Below are 21,000 nucleotides of genomic sequence, written 5' to 3' on the forward strand. Positions count from 1 at the left end.
AGAAGCACTCAGCCTAATTCTTTCCTTTCTTCCCCCCTTACGCCCCAAAATTTACTGTGCATCAAGAAAAAATATATTAACGTGCGGAGAAAGCACCAACCAGTCACAGCGCTAAGACACATAGAGACTTATGTTTTGAACTGAAATTTCCTTTGCACCAAATGTGTATGTTTTACAGATTTCTACCATAACATGACTTTCATCCCTTCCTCCTCACAGCTCTTACTTGTCTCGTGGTGTGAGATTGAAGTAGACAAGTGTGAAAGATCATATAGGGCTCAACATCATTAGGCTCATTTTGAAAGCATAAGAGCTGACAGGTCTGAGGAAGCAACTTCCTGTTTCCCTCTGGGGCCCAGATTTGGGGGCAGGGAGGGTTGGGGAGAGGAAGAAAGATCAAAATTTCAGGCTTGACAAAGCTCTGGCTGGGATAATTTAGTTGGGATTGGTCCTGCTCTGGGCAGGGGGTTGGACTAGATGACCTCCAGCGGTCCCTTCCAACTCTGATATTCTATGATTCTATGATCTTTCAGAAAATAAAACCAGAGGAATGGTTTGGGGTTTTTTCTGCAGACTTGGAGCAGTTGTAAGGATAGCAGGCTACAGAATTACAAAGGATTAAATAACTATTAAACCCTCAAGTTAACTACTGTGCTGGATGAAATATTAACACATTCACACTTGAAAGTTGCAAAAGGGTCAGAACTATCCCCCATTTAAAATGTATCCTTGTTACACAATATCTGATTTCAAGGCAGAATGTATCCTGCAGACACGCAAAAGAAAATAGCTGAGTAGGTGTCATAACACAAACATCCATTTATTTCCTGCCAAAGAAGATCAATGTCCTCTCTCCACAAAATAATGCTCCCTGCAAAGTGTTCAAGTTCAGCTTATATACAGCAGAACAGGTCACAAAATCAAACAGCACCATAGCACACAAACAGTGTTTCTTTTGTAAAATTGGCTCAGTTGCATATCTCAGGACAATTGTATTTAATTCATATCTCCTATATTTGTACAAAAGAAAGAAAGAAAGAAAATCCCCAATTCAAACTAACACAAATCCCACCTCCAGGTGAAAGCCTAACAAATGGACCTTGCACCATACCCTAAAGGTCAACAAACCTGATCTGGTAGTCAATTCCAAAGTCAAGGGCCCCCCAATGAGAACGCCTTGCTCCTAGCACCCAGATGATTAACCTAGTGACTGTTATCTTGAGCAGCCTTGCTAATCTCATCTGCCACAGTGGCTCAGGGAGGGAATGGTGGTGTTTTAGGGCCAGGATGCAAACTTCAGCTCAAAGTCAACACCTTGAACTGCACCCAGAAATGAAAAGTAAGCTGTTGAAGAACAAGTCTAATTTTTATTCCCTGCAGCTAACACCATCAAACAAGCAGGCAGCTACATTCTCTACCAGCAGCTTCGAACTGGCCATACAGAATTGCCCTACGTGGAACATACGGCAATTAGAGCAGCAAGGCCCGAACCCAAAAGGAAAGGTCACCAATGGCTAATCAGTGAGGAGATTTATATACACACAGAACATGAAAAAATGGGTGTTCTGTGTGTATATAAATCTCCTCACTGTATTTTCCAATGAATGCATCCAATGAAGTGAGCTGTAGCTCACGAAAGCTTATGTTCAAATAAATTGGTTAGTCTCTAAGGTGCCACAAGTACTCCTTTTCTTTTTCCTTAACTACAGTTCTGTAGTGCACAGATGGTTGGTTAGTTAATGTTTGCTAAGTCCTTTGAAGTGGAAAAGTTCTGTATATAAAACCTACCAAGCTATTTAAAAATCTGTCAGTCGTCGGCCCTTCCTGCACCCCAATGTCATTTTAAGAAGTCTCGACTATCAAGGTAAAATCCTGACAGGAAACAACCCTGCTATTAGGGCGCTTGCCAGAAAACTCAACCATTAATAGATCTGTGTAGCAAAGGAAGCCTCTGCAGAAACTGTTTCATGTGTCTCACTACATGTCAGGCTCTCTCTCTTTTTCCTTTTATCTTCAGATTTAGATAATTCTCATTAAAAGCAAGGTGGTCGTTTTGGCAAAATTACCATAACGTCTCTTGATGGACTTTTAAGTTATCTCCTGTTTGTTGTACAGTGCTTTGAATTGTGTGTTTTGCCAAGAAATGAAACATTGTTTATTCTTGTATTAGGAAGACAAAGTGTTTCCCACTTAAAGATTTAGTCTCTCTTTAAATGTGCAATGTAACAGAAGCTGAGTGGCACAAGTGAAAGGAAGAGACTCCTAACTGCAATTGAATTTCAATTTCATTGATTAGTAGTATCACCGGTGTAAAGAGATTTAATGTCCAGGCTATTGTAAATTGGATTCAAATTGCTATCTCTGTGTAAAAAGGGGTCTCACATAAAGGATTAAATGAAGGCCAAGGTTTCACAATGAGCCCACTGGCTCATACACAATCAGCTTTGTGTATTCATTAGAAAAGGGAGCTAATCACCCCAGTTTGTGCTGGTTTCAGAGCTGCAAACAAAAAAGACTCTGACCTCCCACTGAGAGTCAAAGACAAAATATCCCTTTTTCTCACATTTACAACTACCACACATTTTGTGTCCCCAAAATTTAATGATCTGACTGAACCACAATAAGAATTACTGCAAGGAACGGGAGTTCAGCTACCTACCATTTCACAACTTGATGCAGTTTAATGAAGAGAGAGAAAAAAATCAGAAAGGTAGGCTAGGAAAATTAAACATCTGTCCAGGAAAGTGTCTTGAACAGTGACCTAGTTTTGTCACAGTGAGTGGCTTGTTTGTAAATGTACTGCAAGCCTGTACAACACAACAATCATAGAATTCCAAAGCAGTCTCACTGGTAATCAAAGAGACCTTCTCCATTTTAAAAGGCAAGTATAAACATATTTACACACTTGCTGGCACACCACACAAAATCAAAGAGTTCACTGAAAGTCACATATAGCACGAAAAACATAGGGTTCAATGCTTCCCTCTGCTTTTTGCTGGTGGAGGAGAGATAAATCTGGTGGAACCACATGGTGGAGGCACAGAGAGGGAGAGCAGTAGCTACACTGCATGCTCCCCTCTCGGCCTGAGCCTACAGGAGCTATTCTGCAGCCATACTGCTGTAGTCGGGGCTCTGCAAGTTGGAAGGAGGCATGCTGCAGATGGACCGTGGAGCCAGGTGAGCAGCCTCTGTACACAGCATGTTCCACTTCTAACCTGTCAGGCTCTGAGCAGAAATCTATCCAGGAGTTAAATGGCATCCCACTGATCTTGGGCTGATGTACAACATTTTTTATAGTCTTTTCATTTTGAGGTTGCAAGTGCTATAAAAATGTTTATGCTGTATCCACCGCTGAAAGGTAGCCACCTCTAGGATAGAAGATGGCAACTGTTCAGCAGAGCACAGTAACTGTATGACAGATTAGGGCAGGAACTGAGTACCAGAATAGGCCTGGATTTCTCAAACCACATCTATAGACCACATCCTAAAACATCCTATGGACCTCCCTTCCCATTCACAGTCTTGTAATAACCCTGTGGCATCACTCACATGAACCGAACTATGAGGAAAGCTTTTATGTATTTTCAGGGTGATAAGTGTTTTCTCTGTTTTGGAAAAAAGTCCATCATGCTGTCTCCTTTTGCTCCTCATTTCATCTCCCCCTCCCATCTGTTTTGTTTCTCTCCACTGTGAGTGAGGAGGAGAGCCAGCACCATGTGACAAGTCAGCATCCTGCACACACCTGTGCCACATGCAACTGAAATCGCAGGGGACATTTAAGTCAGAAAAAAGGATTCAAGCACATTAGAATGGAGACAGCACAGTGTGAGCCAAGATCCCGCTCAGTAACTTATGAAAAATGCCATAGAGTCTTTAATGACCATAAAGTGGTCCCATGACCTCTGTTTTACATCTCTCTCAAAACATGGCACCTCCAATGTTAGCATTAGTATCTTACAGTGTCCGAAAGCGTCTGAGAGACCTTTCAGCACAAGTGACACACATAGTCATTGCACCAAAGAGCTTACAATCTAATTTCAGTTTGGACCCTGTTTAACTTGCAAAATCTAATGAGATCAGTACAGCAAGGTACGGCTAAAAGTAATTTGCCTCTCTTCCTCTCTTGCACTAGTTTTTTCACTTTGTGTTTGTACAGTGGCTAGCAAAATGGGGTCCAGATCCTGGTATGGGCCTCTACCTGTAACCTTAAAACAAATAGTAAACAATAATACTGTGATACTGGCAATCATTTCTAGTAGCACAAGTAAAAGGAGGAGCATTACCCTGTGTCAGAGATAGTCGCATAAAACTTTCTACCAAGAGAAATTAATCAAACAGGAGCATCACAGTGATTATACTGTTGACCCCATATAAACTCCATTCATTTAACTTACTTTAACTTTTAGGTAAATTTAAAAAAATAAATATAATTAATGTAAGATGGAATCTCTTCAATGTGCAAACTCTGTGTTGAGTTATTCTTCTGCTTGAGTACAATGCAGTCGGTCATATACTCCGCCAATGCAGGTAGCAGCAGACTAAAGAAAAATAAAGGCCCAACCGCTAACAACTGGCCCTCACCCTACTATGAAAAAATAAGGCTCAAAGACCCTAGACAATCCCAGAAGATGGGACAGACTAATACAATCTGCTTACAATGCATTATCGCCATTTTATGAGACCTATATCGGCTGAACAGCAAAGGGAAACAAAAATCAAACAATTCACCCCTTTCCTTTCCAAACTCCAGGGCTACAATTTGGACGTTTCAGAACTCTACAGTATCAATACACAAAAAACTCTGTTGTGAGACAGTCAAGACTGCTCAACACATAACATACTTGGCACAAAAAGCACAAATACAAGAAAATGAAAAATTAGGCTACTTACAGCATATACCCCATCTACTCCTCCAACACAGACAAACAATTACTATTCATACAGACCACTCAGTACAACCTTAACTCTGTCCTCTCAACCTTTGGGATACTCCTTCCTAGACTGCAGCTTTGGATATTTGCTATAATTGGGTGTGTGGGGAGGAAGAAGTTTGGTAAAGGGGGCAATGGAAATTCTGGCATCCTTAGGTCTGGGAGGAGGACAGAAATTTCCCAGGGGTGGTTTCACTATTTAAGTATCAGGAGGAGTTGGGAAAGGTTGGTGGATCCATATGGGGGAGTGGTTCTGGAGCTCTTCCATAGAAGTGCAGCTGTTGATTAGAAAAGATTTTATCCATCAGCAGCTGCTTTTGTCAGGCAAATAAAATCTTCTGTCAATAGCTGCACATAAAACATTCATTGCTGTAGGACAAAATATGACATAAATGTGCAGCTACCTATTGGCACATAAAACTTTCAGTTGCAACAAGTAGGCTAAAAGTAAACTTAAATCAATTTTCCTTCCTTCTTTAAAAAACCTACCCATTAAAAACTAGATCTACACAAGACTCATCTCTTTGCCAAATTTTTCCATAAATAGTAAATGATTAAATAAAAGATATCAGTCGGCAAAAAATAAACTAAAACAAACAAAAAAAAAGCAAAAACAAAAAAACCTCAGACTGCCAGAGACAAATTTAATCCATGGCCCAATTTCAGCGTCTCCTTATGTAATTTTATTAACAGAAATCAAACCAAAACTACAGAGAAAATTCAAAGGATATGAAAACTATCTGTGAGGTTCCATACTGATAGTCCACATACATTTAGAGAAAAACTAGAAATGTATTCCCCTTTTTAAGCCTATTTCAGAACACAGCACTACTATGGAGCACCAACCAGTACCTCAATAACATGGACCTGTTTCAAAAAAATGTCCAGTATACCAAGATATGAACAATGTATACGTATCTGGAAATGGCCCAACTTGATCATACACATTGTAAGGAGAGTGATCACTTTAGATAAGCTATTACCAGCAGGAGAGTGGGGTGGGGGAGAGAAAACTTTTTGTAGTGGTAAACACCCATTTTTTCACAGTATGTGTGTATAAAAAGATCTTCTGTACTTTCCACAGTATGCATCCGATGAAGTGAGCTGTAGCTCACGAAAGCTTATGCTCAGATAAATTGGTTAGTCTCTAAGGTGCCACAAGTACTCCTTTTATTAATGCACTGTGAGACCCTGAAGTTGTCTATCTCGTTAAGTCTTTTATCCCAGAGGTTACCCAGCCACACCAGCACTTCACAACTGGTGAGTGAATCTCTCTAGTTTTCCTAACTCTACAGTCCCAAAGTCCCCCACCAACATGATAAATCTCAGTTTAAATTTATATCCCAGATCATCATTTGAATTTCTGCATGGCTTACATCCCAGGTTTTTGGCATATGGAGCAAGAATAGCATTGGGCCCACTGATGGTTATCTCTGTGACTTCAATTTTCCTCTGAGCCTCTTGCAATCTTAAACCAATGCTTTCCAACTTTTTATCCACTGCAGCATGAATGGCATCTTACTTTTCTGTAATGTCTGCCAAGTTCTTTGCTAGCCCAGCACTGCTTGATAAGCCAAATCCATGCCTCCTGATGGTCTGAAACTGAAAGCAGTCAGGCCTGACCCTCCCAGTGAGGGGAAGCTTGAAAGTGAAATATCAAATCAAATGCCTCCAGTTTTACTCTGTTTTTTTCTCCAGCAGCTGCTATTATTATAACTGAAAACAAGCAGTAACTAAAACTTCAAATTACCAGGATAAGAGTGAGCACTAAGAACTGCACACCACCAAAAGTTGTCCACCATCATGCTCTATCCAACCAACCTTCTTTAAGATATGTAATTTATGTATCTTAAAGTCAAGCCAGACTGAGTTTTTGGGTTTTATAGTTCTGGAGCGCAAGTGCCAAATATTATATTACCATTCCAGATGTAATGTAGCAAGACAAACTGAGAGAGCAATATAATCTCTTTGGCTTCCAGAGCTATCAGAGGTCAGGAAAGAGTCTGATGAATCAGGACTGTTTCCTGCTGTGCTTTCAATTGTTTAAAGAACCAAACTATTACCATCACTTCCCTGTGCCTTCAGTCATGTAGATTCAAAGTATAGAATATACATATATTTCATACCAGCAGATGTCTTCATAAATCATGTTAAATTAGAAAATAAATGCCTGAATATAAAAACACACATGCTATTTTCCTCATGGTTATATGTTCACTGGTTTCCTTTTTAATGAAAAGCTCTTTTCCACCACCCTTGGGTGCAGGAATGGTGACATCTCAGTGGAATACATGTTTTCTTTGACATTTCTCTCCACATATTATCCTCAGTCCCAGTAGTAGTGTTGATCTCTTCTTATTGTTTTAAAGTTACACCGTCATTTGACAGTGAACTGTCAGAAACCAAACAGTTTTGTCTCTGGAATTAAATGGTATCATCCTTAAAACAGGAGGTAGGGGTTTTTTTGCAGGGGGGAGGGTAAAACAGAAAACGTGTTAAGTCTTTTAAAAATTAAAATGATTTTTGAGTAAAATGTGTTTCTTCCATTAGCTTCGGAATACAAATCAGACCGAAATCACATATGCTCTGGAAAACCTCAGTGCATATTTAAGGAGAGATAAAACTATCCCATCCTATCCATCGTTTGCCAACAGAACTAGCTGGGCTCTAAATCATTTTTGTTCCTACTAACAGCAAAACAAAAGGTTGAGGTGGGAAGAGAACATGTGGTGGGGAGGGGAAAAAGCTGGAAACTTAACCACCTTGCTTCTCTTAAAGCTTCTTCCTGCTATTCCCAAATGTTCTTCGTCCAAAAATGCCCTGTGGGTGAACAAGACAGTGAACAGACTTAAAAATAAATACTGGGGTTGAGGAAAGGAAAATGGGGGAAGGAGCAAGCTCTTTAAGAGCCACTTCTAGAAAATGGAACATTATGCTGAAGTAATCTTCAGCCTTAGGAGGAGGAGTCCCATTGTCTTTCAAAAAAGCTTATGCTCTAATAAATTGGTTAGTCTCTAAGGTGCCACAAGTCCTCCTTTTCTTTTTGTGCTCCTGAGACACTTTGAAAATTCTACTCCACCTTTAATGTCCCAATTAGCTCCTGATAGAAAGAGATTTTTAAAATGACTATTGGGCCTGCAAAACAGAAGAGTTAAAAGGGACTCAGGCCTGGGCATTCAACATTCCGAAGGGCACAGTTCATACTGATCAGACCCTAGTTTCTAAAACTGTCCCATAAGGCTCTTGAAGAAATTAATGGCAGACAAAATGTAGCCCAAATACAAGGAAATACTACTCCATGAAGTACACGCACTGAGCATGAAACACAAGAAGGCAGTCAAAGAGCCTGGGTTTTTTTTAAAGGGTTAGGTAATTACCTGTTACTGCTCCCCTTGCCCTCAACGGGAGTAAAATCAGACTCAGCATGTGTAGTTGTGCACACTAAGGCAGAAGCAAGTAATCAAATCTCATGCATAGAGAGTCAAGGGTTCTATCCTGCAAGGTGCTGGTAAATTCTTGCCCTGCTTCAGCAAAGCACTCAGGCACGTACTTACTTTTAAAGCATGTAAGTAGTCTCATTGATTTCAAATAGGATATACTTGGTGCTTAAAGTTAAGCATTGTTTAAGTAATTGGCTGGTTCTGGGATAGACAGCAAAGCATTCTGTAGGATCGAGCCCCAGTAGAGTTCCACAGGAGTCAGGAAAGAAATTTTCCCACACATACAGTATTGCAAAATTGGCCAAGTGCATTAGGTGAGGGGAAGGTTTCTTCTCATGGTCTCTGAAGCATCAGATAATGGAGGCAGCATACAACCTATCAATGGTCTCATCCAGTGTTGTCCTTGGTATTTACTTTGTATTCAGGTAAACATGTGGCACAGTAAGAAATCAGGGTCAGACAGAACCAATTAAGTTCTGAGAGTCCAATCTTCAGTTATACCCTTAAGGACTTTAAAGCATTTGTGGCTAGAATTAGTGGACGTCTCATCCTATTTACATAAAGTATGACCTAATTTTGTGTTCACTGAGTATTTAATTACAGCAGATTGAATACAAAAATGATTCAAAACACTCTCAGAGCTAATAATTAATGTTGTAACTGTGATTTATTTTTCATGTGTAACATTTTGCCTTTACATATTTTATATATAAATAAAGAAAACGCATTACTTCTTTTGGATCCAGTTTTGAATGGACTGTGCCTGCTCAGCTAAGTGCCCTTCCTTCCATGTGGCAGTCAGGAGTTTTGTATTTCACACTATCATAAAATTAATAATTCCAGTCCATTTTGTGAACCTCTGTCAGTGCACTTATATGGTTCTGTCCCTCTGGGACAGGGCCTTGTCAAGCACCGCAGCATCATCCGTTTGCCTCAGGCAGAACCGAGAAACAACTGTGTTGAAAAGAATTCAAGCACAGCTGCTCAACAATTACTCTTGCAGCACAAGACAAAATGTCTGTATGAGTAGCATCTAACTATTAATCAGTGTTTATACGATATTTAATGGGAACCTCCTTAATAAGTGTGCATTTTCCACCCATGGGGTTACATTAACACACTGTCCTAGGGAATTATTACCTCTATTCCTCAACATTTCTTTGGAGGTGTGGGAATACCTTTATAAACACTAAACAAAAATGTGTTTTAAAGGGGAAAGGGCATTTGATGTAACCATCTCAAAATATATTTGTAAAAAATGGTTCACTCTTGGAAAATAATTAGAAGGGTGGCAAAAACTTATAAGTGTAGTCTTGCTTTTACACACTGAAGTAAGGCTTTTCTTACTGTACCCGTAACACAGCCTGCAATATGTTCCTACTATATTGCAACATAAGAATATCAGTCTTGCTACAGCCTTTTTTAAGAAGTGACTCAGATAATGATTGCAAGTTGCCAATTAAACCAGCACCACCAGAAAATGCAATCCTTTGTAATTAGGATTTTTTTGAGACAAAAAAATCAGATATAGAATGCTTGTCTCACGGACAAGAGCCCTTTTTGGTTTTTATTTTCATTTTTAAAAATGTCAGGTTTAAGGCATTTTAAGAAGCCTTTCAAGTAGAGGTTTACTATAAATAAAACCAAGTATTAGTATGTAAACCACTGTTCCAGTACAGCCATGTGACACTCAAAACATATTCAATGCGTTAATCCCACCCAACACAAACCACCATTTGTTTTCACTTTAAACCTCAGAGTCAGAGCCAATTAACTCTGCTTTCATGGATTATATTCTGTTATACTGAAATGATGACCCCCTTCCTTCCAACTCTTCCGATGACAAAAATAATGATTGACAGAAAGTCCAATATTTCACGGAAGTAAATAGGCAATCTTATGCCAAACAAACAAGAAAAAAATCATAGGCGTTTCACATGCAGTTTTATAAACGGTCCGTCAGCTGGCCTGGCCAATGCTTTTAAGATCAATAGTTATAACTATACTCAGCACTTATCTCTCTCTGGGCATTTATATTATGTTCATCATGCTGGTATCTGAGCTCAACATAAGAAAAGAAGAAAGTGATGCATATATAGAATAATGAATCTTCAAAGTGTTTTACAGCCACTAGCTAATCTTCACAATACCTCTGTGACATCTTAGATGGAGAAACTTAAGCATATGGCTTAAGTGAGTGACTTCCAGCTTGAGCGCTGCTATTAGAAAACAGGTATTTATTAAATCAGATACTTACGTGGCTATCCCCAGTACAATCATGGGGAATATGGGCTCAGAAACAACCTCAGGGTAGTCGTTGTTGTGGAACTTCAGTGCCATGGTTAGTTATGTGGACTCCAGAGTAGGGGTGAAGAGAGTATGGCCGCCTAATCTTTCTTTGCTTGAATGCAAAGTAAGTCACCAGTTAGAAAAAGTTACAACAGCAGACATCTAATGGAAAGGAGGGAGAGCTGTAGATGAAAATGGCAATAAAATAAGAGATCTGCTTGTGCCACCCTTTGATTAGATGGCAACAGAACCCCTCCATCTGAATGCCTGGAAGACTTCAGGGAGAGATACCAACCACACTGCCTAGAACTGGGGTTCTCAACCTCTTTCTTTCTGAGGCGCCGCCAACATGCTATAAAAACTCCATGGCCCACCTGTGCCACAATAACTGGTTTTCTCCATAAAAAAGCCAGGGCTGGCATTAGGGAGTAGCAAGCAGGGCAACTGCCTGGGGCCCCATGCCACAGGGGCCCCCACAAAGCTACACTGCTCAGGCTTTGGCTTTAGCCCCGGGTGGCAGAGCTCAGGGCCCTGGACTTCAGCTTTCTGCCCTGGGCCCCAGCGAGTCTAATGCTGGCCCTCCTTGGTGGACCCCCCCTGAAACCTGCTTGCGGCCCCCCAGGGGGCCCCGGACCCCTGGTTGAGAACCACTTAGAACACAATCTTTACTATAATGTCCTTACTGGTTTGTTTTTAATTCCTCAGACTGGCTTCATTATTTTTTTTTTAAATGGAAATTAGATCTTCATCAACCTTGAATACTCAGGCTACCTTTATCTGCTATACATACTTATCTACCAAGCCTTGCTGGGCTTTAGAGAGGATTGTTTGAAAAGCACTTGGAAACTAAAAGTGTTCTATTAGTCCTAAGCATGATTAATACACACAATCTGCAACCAATTTCTGATTTTACTTTTAATTATAAAACACCTGTATAATATTACACCCAGTGAGGGCCCAAGACAGACAGACCCTTCAGAGAAACTGACCATAAGGAATCTGATTTTCTTGACCTTCCAGAGCCATTAAATTCCCAATCCAACCCATTGTTGAGGTTTTTTTTTTTTAAATGGTAGCTACATAATGATCTGCCGTTGACAAGTTGCCAAGAAGGACAGGTGTTTTACCCATTAATTAACCATTTTAGAACTAATTGCTTCTGACTAGCGCTCAAACACCTTTTTCTCAATGTATCAGTTGCAGAGCTCTCCAGCCCCTTTTGTTTACAGAGTAGATGCAAGGTCTGTAAGCATTTGTGGGGAGGAAGGGAGGAATAAATCATCTGAACCATTTCACCCATGAGATTGTTTATTAAGAGAGATTCAGAAGACAGTAGTTAATGAACAATGAGGAAGCTCTGCCCTCTGACATCAGTGATTCTTGAGTGGTTGCACCGTGGTGCATCCACCTCAGCCCATGCCTCTCCACTTTAAGTTTAAAGCAATCTTTTTGTCTTCAGCAGGGCTAATAGGAATAACAAGCTGCTTTTTGTCAGTAAAATACATGGATATGACTCATTACATTCATCAGCACATCTGATGAGTAAGAAGGTGTCATTTTTCATAACATAGTACCTAGTACCCACAGTATTCATAACATAGTACCCACAATCTCAGCTGGGGCTCCGTTGTGCTAGGCACTGCATATAGGATGTGTCCACACTAAGGAGACTATAACCATGTTGGTGCAGCCCACACCAACAGAAGGTTTTTTATATCAGTGGAGGAATACCACCTCCCAGAACAAAGCCAGCTCTGTTGATGGAAGCGCTCTTCTATGGACATAGCTGTGTCCACACTTGTGATTATGTCATGTTGCGCCATTGGTGAGGGATGTGTTTTTTTCACACTCCTCACCGATGTAGCTATGCCAATACAACTTTTCACTGTAGACCAGGCCATAGTGAGAGATGATCACTGCCCCAAAGAGTGCATCGTCTAAACAGCACGACAGACAACTTGCTAACAAGTGTTAAAACTACAAATTCCTTTGTCTTCACTAAGATTTTATCTCATGTTAGTTCTTATTAATAGTAGAAGCCCCAATCGTGGCCCAGGACCCCACTGTGCTAGATACTGTATACACAGAACAAAAAGACAATCCCTTGAATAGGCGCTGAATATGTGGGAGCTCAGGGGCTCAAGCACCCACAGAAAAAAAAAATAGGGGGTGCACAGCAGCCACACTGGTTCCCGCCCCAGAGCTCGCCACTGCCAATCAGCTGTTTGGCAGGGCCCCGGGGCTCACTGCTGCCGATCAGCTGTTTGGCGCCACCACCAATTAGCTGTTCAGCGGGGCCCTGGGTCTCGACAACAACGACCAACTTTTTGGCGGCGGGAGGCACTCGGGGAAGGGTGGGTGGAAAGGAAGGAGTGGCGGGTGGGTGGAGCCTCAAGGGAGGGGGCAGAGTGGGTCCAGGAAGAGGCGGAGTGAGGGTGGGGCCTTGGGGGAGGGGTGGAGCAGGGGTGGGGCCTCTGGGAAAAGGTGGAGCAAAGGCAGGGCCTTGGGGTAGATCAAGGGTGGAGTCCATGCCTGTGGTTCCTTGCCTTACAATCAAAGTGTAAGATAAGAGACAACAGATGGGGTAGTCCAAGGAAACAATGAGACAATATTAGTCAGCATGACAAGCTGCGGTGTCAGCACACCAGCGGCCTAACCGTTGTCAAATTTTTTGGAGGCATCACTGCAAGGGAGAGTTTTGAGGAGGGATGTGAAGGTGAATAATGAGGTCACCTTGCAGATGTCTACAGGGAACTCCTCCCAAACACGAGAGACAGCTTGTGAGAAAGCACCAAGCTGCTTGTTTGAACATTTAACAAACAGATGATGGAGTCTAATATCATGGAGTAATCGGAGGCAGGAATAGATGAATGAGAGATGATAGGAAGGGTGGGAATAGGCCGTGAAGAGCCTTGTAAGTGAAGACAAGTAGTTTATATTTGATGCAATAGAGAAGGGGAGACTGTGGAGAGATGACATGAACAGTGCAACAGAATAGGAAAATGATATTTGCAGCAGCATTCTGAATGAGGGGGGCATGATTGCATTTGTCAAGGGAGAAGATTTGCCTGAGAGCAGAATATTGCCATAACTGAGGTTCCACATGTTTGCTAGTGAAGACAGACCCTTATCGTCTAAGTGCACATCACGAAAAGAACGGGATGTCAAAGTGACTGAGTGACACTAAGCAAGAGTTCTGATAGTTTCAATTATGTTTAGAGTTCTTTTTGTTCGTCTGCTTTGCTAATAATTCTTTAAAAGACAGCTCTTCCCCAAGGCCAGTAAACCCTAATCCTCTGCTTACAGGGGGACAGTAGAGAGGGCGGAGGCCTAAAGGAACAGATCAGGGAGCAGGTTCCAGTGGAGTGGAGCAGCAGAAGAGAAGACACAGAAATCAGAGTCAGAGAAGGGCTTGAAGGGAGAGGTTAGTCATGCAAACAAAGAAGAGGCTTCAAATAGGGGTTCCATGGGCTAAACACATGCAGGGGCAGAACCTTAATTTGGAGCAAGCTGAACTAACTGCACTTTTAATTTGGCCAGATTTCTGGTGAGAAGCTGAATCAGACGAGACTGGCTGTATGTCACAGATCCACAGAGGTCACGTTTGTAGCTTTCGGAGGGGGCAGAGAAAAAGGCCACTTCCTCCCTCCCAACCCCCCAACCTTTGACTTCTAAATTAAAAGAAAAGCATACACCAGAGGTGGGTGTGGATACAAAGTGAAGCACATGTGGGAGTGGGGAGGTGGGAAACTTCTAGCCCTAACAAAAGCAATTGTTTGTTTCAAGTAATCCTTTCCAACTGCTGTATGTCTATCTAAATACCTAAATAATCATTTATTGAAAAATATACTGCTATTATTTATTGAACATTAGATATATTGTAAAATTGGGGCCTCTGAGGAATTATGAGATTCAGTACAATACTACCATTACTATTACAATACTATTACTGAGCCAGTGCTCAGCTTTTGCAGATAATATCTAATGCATATCAGAAGATATTTTGTTCATTATTAGTCATCAGAAATAACTTGCCTGGCATTCACAGTTTATGAACTAAATCCAAATATATTCAAAACTGATTCAAAATTTAAAAAATTCCAAAGTAACATTTGATCTTGGCCCTAAACAAACAAACAAACAATCATCCTTTATATTTTCAAAATTAAAATGCTGGTGGCTGCTTTAATCTTCCCAACAAACATTTATGAAAATTGATTTTTAAACCATCTTAGCATCTTTAATCTTCATGATGTTTGGTATATCACTTTTCTTTGACAACTAATCCATCAAAGTCATCAGACCTTTTGTAAAGCTGCCAGTTCAGTCTCACTTCCCCTCATTCAACAATGGTTTATTTTCTAAAGAAACTTACCTGTTAATAACATGAGAACGTATAAAAGGAGGACAGGAAAAGAGAAGGGGGGGGAAGAGGGGGAATGCAGCCAACACAATATACTGCTGCTTAAGAGTATCAACAGAAAATCCCTGGCTTCTAGTCAGTGGAGCATATGGTATGTCAAGGTAACTCAGTATCCAATGAGAAAAAACAGAGAATGAACAGGTCCACAGAATTCTGTTACTAATCAACCCAAGAGGCAACGGTAGCAGCAGCACTATCTGGAATGAATAAAGACAACTCTCTGCCTTTTCTGACAGTGGAAGGGTAGTGAGGAGAGCTGTTTGCAGGACACACAAGCTGTTGGTTAACCAGAGCAGCCTCCAGAAGTGTACCAGCAGAGATCAAGCTGGGAGTACATAACTACCTGTCCTTGACCTGGTGTTCACAACCTAGGAAGCCAGCAACACACACTAAGCAGGGAAAGTGTAGCTCATTAAAAATGGCATACAGTGAGAGCAGGAAGAAAAAAACATTGAAAGCAAATAGCAGCATCATGGAGCTACTCAAAGAAATGCACTTCTCAAAGCCACCTTAAAAATCTCAGCAAAACTCTCTCAAATACCATACTGAAATCCATGCACTTCAAGGACCCCCCTACTCACATCCAGGGCCTCCAGTGAAATTCTATACCACAGACAGGTAGATCCTTCTATCAAGCTCTGCTGCCCTGAAAAGCATGGAGGCATTCAAAGAGAGATTGATTTCCTTAACACGAAGTGCACAGTCTAATTCCATCGTTTTCAATGGAGCTGTGTTTGAAATGTCCATTCAAGTGTAATGGTACCTTCTGGGAAAAAAAGAGAAGGAATTAATTTTTTTTTCTTTACACGCTGCGATGATTGACTTAGTAAAAAAAAAAAAACCTACTAAACTCAGTAAAAAAAACTCTTGGGGTCTAAAACATTTCAAAACCACAGCAGCAGATATTTTGTGCTAGCAAATTTGGTATCACCTTACACCAATACCCAACCTGCCATGTGTCCATGGGCACTCTGAAGCAACGTCTGCTGTTGCCATGCTTCTGCATCACTCCTGGAAGTGCAGCTCTCACTGGGCAGCTGTACCACTAGAAATGACATCTCACTGTGCTAGCTAACTGGCCGGTACCAATTCTGCAAGTACAGGTTGGGTGGCGGAGGGTCGGGGGGTGGGGGGTGAAAAGGTACTTCAGGGAGCAAGAAAGATGACATGCTAGAAGTTGAAGTAGTTAAGCAAAAATACCAACCTACAGACCGTTCCTGTACGTAAAAGCTACCCAAGCGAAACTTGTCCCAACCCACCATTTCTATAGTCACAAGAAGGGTCTAAGTATTTCAATTTTGAGACTTTGAGTGGTCAGTTTCTGATGACCAGATGCTGTTAGGTTGGTTGGCAGAAATGCATAACGGGAGATGATAAAATTATCTATCACTAAAGTCAAAGTCAAAGGCTTTCTGGTTACCTGGAACTCCTAGGAATACAGCATTATTCCTTCCTCAATTTATATAGTTAGATTTTTGCAGAGACCATTCCTAAATTTGGCCATAACTTTCAACCTTCCTTGGTAGTATCTTTTAAGTACTAATTATCATCTATGATTAGATTTGGGTGGGTAAAAGATTCTAAGCAAGCCTTTCACACAGTGTTAGTGATCATAATTTGTTTAGCTAACATTTCCTGCTGTTGCAATTTGATACAGCAAATTGTTTTTGTGCTGCTGTATAATCTTAAAAGGTTGTTGAAATCCACCCCAGAGGAGGTTGCATTTCAGTGTTCTGGGTAAAACTATCTATACATAGCTTGTGAAGTACTTTGTGAGACTTTCAGATGAAAAGCATTATATACAAGTAAGATGTTAATATACTAACACTGAAAAGGAAGAAAGCTGTTGTAAAAGTACCATAAATTCTTTTCTTCTCATTTCTATGGTTTATACCCTGTAGCTTTGCTCCAGAAATTATTCCAGCTCGCTTTGTCAAAGCGACACATTTCAGTAAAATGATTCTGTTTTTATGCGCAACTTGAAGTATAAACTTTAAATGGAAAGCTAGAAAGCAAACGTTTCGCCCTGGAATAAAATGCATCCTGCTCCAGATTTAAATACTCTCATTTGTTAAAACTGTGTTTTCATTTTGTAAACATCATGTAGAACAGCAGAATTTGCAGCATAAAATAAGTTGATCAGAGGAGAATGTTAGCAGTGACACATATTATGATTGAGTCACACATACACCTACAGTACCCTGAAAAAAAAAGGCCTGATACCAACAAGGTTAAATCAAGAATCTCTTTTTGCCATGTAGAGAGAATTTTGATTGGGTTCCTTTGCAGGGCTCAGCAGATAACGGGTTAGATTAGAACTTGGACAAAGAAAACATTAGGAGACTCCAGAACTTTTTTTTAATAATATAAATAATGCTCATAAACTTACACAAAAAAACCCTCACAGACTAAAATGGGAGAAACAAGCTTATGGGAACAGAAGTGTCTTCAATGAGAAGCAATAAAATAACACAGATGATCTTATTTCTGGAGTGCTGCGCCATTGTACCAATGGGTACGTCTTCAGTTATTCCGACTTGCTCTTATTCTAATGAACCTTGTTTACTCCAGTTGTGTGTACCTCCAGACAAAAATGGCCCTTCAGCTACTGTACATCTTATTTGTCCTTCATTCTGTAATAAGCACTCACAGCAACGAGTGTTTAAAACAGTGCACAGTTCAACAGAAACTCCCCCCCAGGTGGTCTATGCATATAAATAAGTATATATTTTGCTTTTTTCATAAAAAGATACCCTGCAGGTTTCAAGCTTTTCTCTCTGAGAGATATTCTCAGACAACAGTGCTGATTTGGTGTAAGCTGATCCGTATCACTGAATTCTGCCTTTGTTTTTGGCGGTCTTCTTTCAAGGTGATTAAATTAAAGTGAAAGTATAATTCCCACAAACCCTACAAGGGGAGAAGGTTGTTTTGCAAAATCTAAAAGGCTAAATAAGAGAAAGCAAACCTTCAAGCTAAAGAGTTACTTTAAAAAATAATCATGCTGCAACAGAATGTCACTGGAGATATTGGAGGTGAAAAGACTACACTAGCCATGAGAAGGTGGGGGGGAAAGCAGGCGGGGGGGGGAGAAAGAAAGAAAAAAACAGCCGCCTGAATCACATTCATTTAAGACAAAATATTTCAAGAGTGAGGTTACAAATAACATTCAAGAAGCTACTTCTTGAGCTCTGTCAATATAATGAAACCATTTCAGTGAAATTTGCCAAAAAGAAAATGTGATGGTGACATTAGCACAATTGTGTGAAGATGCTGCTGAGATACAGTAGGTCAGCACCAATTTTATCAACAGCAGGAAACACAAAGATCAGTCATATCACAGTTCACATTGTTGCCAAAAGCAAGCGTGATATATACACACAGGTGTACACAAAACTACGTGGATATTAGTCTAAAATGTATGAAACCTAAAAGAGCTAAGGCAAGACATAGCTGCAGCCTACACTTATGTGAAACCTGAAATGGAGAGTGCAAGTGCTCTTAAATGCTTTGCATACAGATCTACGGCAAGAGATAGTAACAGCTATATTACGCACTGGAGGATGGTCAATGGTCCCATTAAAATGAAAAAGTTCAACTAGAACTTTAACTAAGATGGTTCCAGAGCTCATGTGCTACGTCATTCCCTCAAAGATCAGTTTGCCTAACAGCTTTGGCCTTAAAATGAAATTGTCATCCAAAAGCCCCAAAGCAGTCTCAGTAGCAGTTTGAGCCTCACACTACTCCCCAACTCCAGTGGATCTGTTAATGGATGTCTCAAAGCACGATCTCCCCCTCTCCTGCAGCAGGACTCTGTGCATTTGGGAGGTCTTAGCAATATCAAGCCCAATTCCTTTACGGCAGTGCTTTAAATTGGCCATGTTGTCCCTTCTGCCTGAAGGAGTGCTGTGCCACAGAAGCTGGAAAATAAAGCCAAATACTTTGTGAGTCAGTGGGAATACATGAAACTCAGACCACAAAAACAGGACATTTGTATGAAAAGCTGAGCATCAATTATTAGGCCAGAGAGGACATAGCCTTGGCTACCAATGTTGCATCACTCTAAGGTTCCAGGATCACAGGATAGGAGATATTCCTTCTTTAAAGCCATGCATTACAGACTCAAAGCTAGACTACTGCAAACTAAAATGACTGCTGCATAAAGCACAAAACTCCGCCTATCCAAGATTAGCATAGGGATAAACGATGAGATTCGCTGTGCTATATACAAAAGCCAAAATCACCTGTGCATTTACAGTTCAATATTCTCCTAATCTCATCTTTATTTCTAGTGCACAAATAAAGTTCATTATAAATGATTTTCTTTAGAAACCTACTAGCAACTGGAAATAATTCATGCATGTGCCGTTCGTGTTTATACATCCTTGACACCCAGTATAAACATCAAAACAAGGAATCCAGTCAGTAGCATTTGTTGTAATACATAGAATTTATAGAGAGAAGAGAAGTTACCATAAATTCTACCAGTAAATTCCCTCAGTGGCATCTTTCATGTTGTTATATATACACAAATACATACACACACATTTTATATTGACTTCTCAGTTTCTCACTTTCCATTACTAGATTATGTACTACATTGTAATGTGTGCATGTTTGTACATAAATCAGTAACAAAGTAACTGAAGACCTGATTTAAAAATACATATTTTATTTAAAATTTATTGATAAAAGTTATTTTTAAACATTGTCAAATAGCTATTATATTGTATGGAGCCACTTTCTTCACTGCTGTTCTAATAAGTTATTCAAAACAAATGTTACATCCTCTTTTGGTTCATTTCACACCATCCAATCTGCCCACCAAATGAGGCAAAGGTCTTGCAGAAACAACATATGTGACTGTGTAATTACAAACTGTAGCACAATACACATTTACAAAGGGGCAGAGTTGAGATTGTATTCTAACCTTAACTTCGGCATTTCCTGACTTGAGCCCTTAACTTTGTTAATTTAAGATGTCTTGTAAAATTTTTGTATAACGTTTCCTATATTTTTTTAAAGAACAAAAATCCTAAAAAGGACATTTACTATCTGCCTAGACAGCTTTGCGAGACAATTCTACAATTTCAGAAGCAAAATTGGATTGGTTCCTCATTTAAAAAAAAAAAAAGAAAGAAAGGTTACACACCCTGCGCACAAATGTCAGTAGGTAACAGAGACCCACCACTTCACATAAAAAGCTCCCTTCCCTCTTTACAACACATGAAGTAACTGTACAGTGCTATTAGACAACCCTATCTTCTTTACTGTTCAGTAACCACTAAGTGTAGTGCTTGTGTATAACTTGCTACAACTTTACATTCAGACAGTGACTTTAGCATGGAGTACATGTGAGTATTAAATAGCAAAGTTCTACAAGGTGATACACAGGGGACAGTTTTGGTGGATGCTGGGGAGAGCAAGAGTGAGAAGGGTGCACCAGTCCCCTCTCTCCTTCACTGACACCTGGTGGGTCACACTCCACCTGAGTAGGAGATGCTAGTTCAAATATCACTGCACCTAAGCAGCCCCATAGAAGGAGTGGAAAGAAGGACAAGAGACCAGCATATGACAAACTTGGTGGTGGAGGGTCTTGAGTCACATACATGTGTCCGCTAGACCCGCTGGCAATTTTACTAGTTCAGCTGGCCGATGGCTCCTTCAGGTAATTACAAAACTGGGCATGGATTTTTATAAAACCACAAGAGATGCCAACAACATGTCCTGCTGGATTTCAGGGATACCCTAAGTAAGTATAGGTTTCAGAGTAGCAGCCGTGTTGTTCTGTACCCGCAAAAAGAAAAGGAGGACTTGTGGCACCTTAGAGACTAACCAATTTGTTTGAGCGTAAGCTTTCGTGAGAAGTGAGCTGTAGCTCACAAAAGCTTAGGCTCAAATAAATTTGTTAGTCTCTAAG

At 40.4% G+C, this 21,000-nt stretch overlaps 1 protein-coding gene across 3 annotated transcripts in view; it reads right to left on the reverse strand.

The window, feature by feature from the left end:
• The window catches only part of NEXMIF (neurite extension and migration factor), a 231,208-nt gene that overhangs the window by 143,333 nt on the left and 66,875 nt on the right, over positions 1-21,000 (reverse strand). The window lies entirely within an intron of this gene.

Source organism: Lepidochelys kempii, chromosome 9, assembly GCF_965140265.1.
Source record: "Lepidochelys kempii isolate rLepKem1 chromosome 9, rLepKem1.hap2, whole genome shotgun sequence".
NCBI classification, from domain to species: domain Eukaryota; kingdom Metazoa; phylum Chordata; order Testudines; family Cheloniidae; genus Lepidochelys; species Lepidochelys kempii.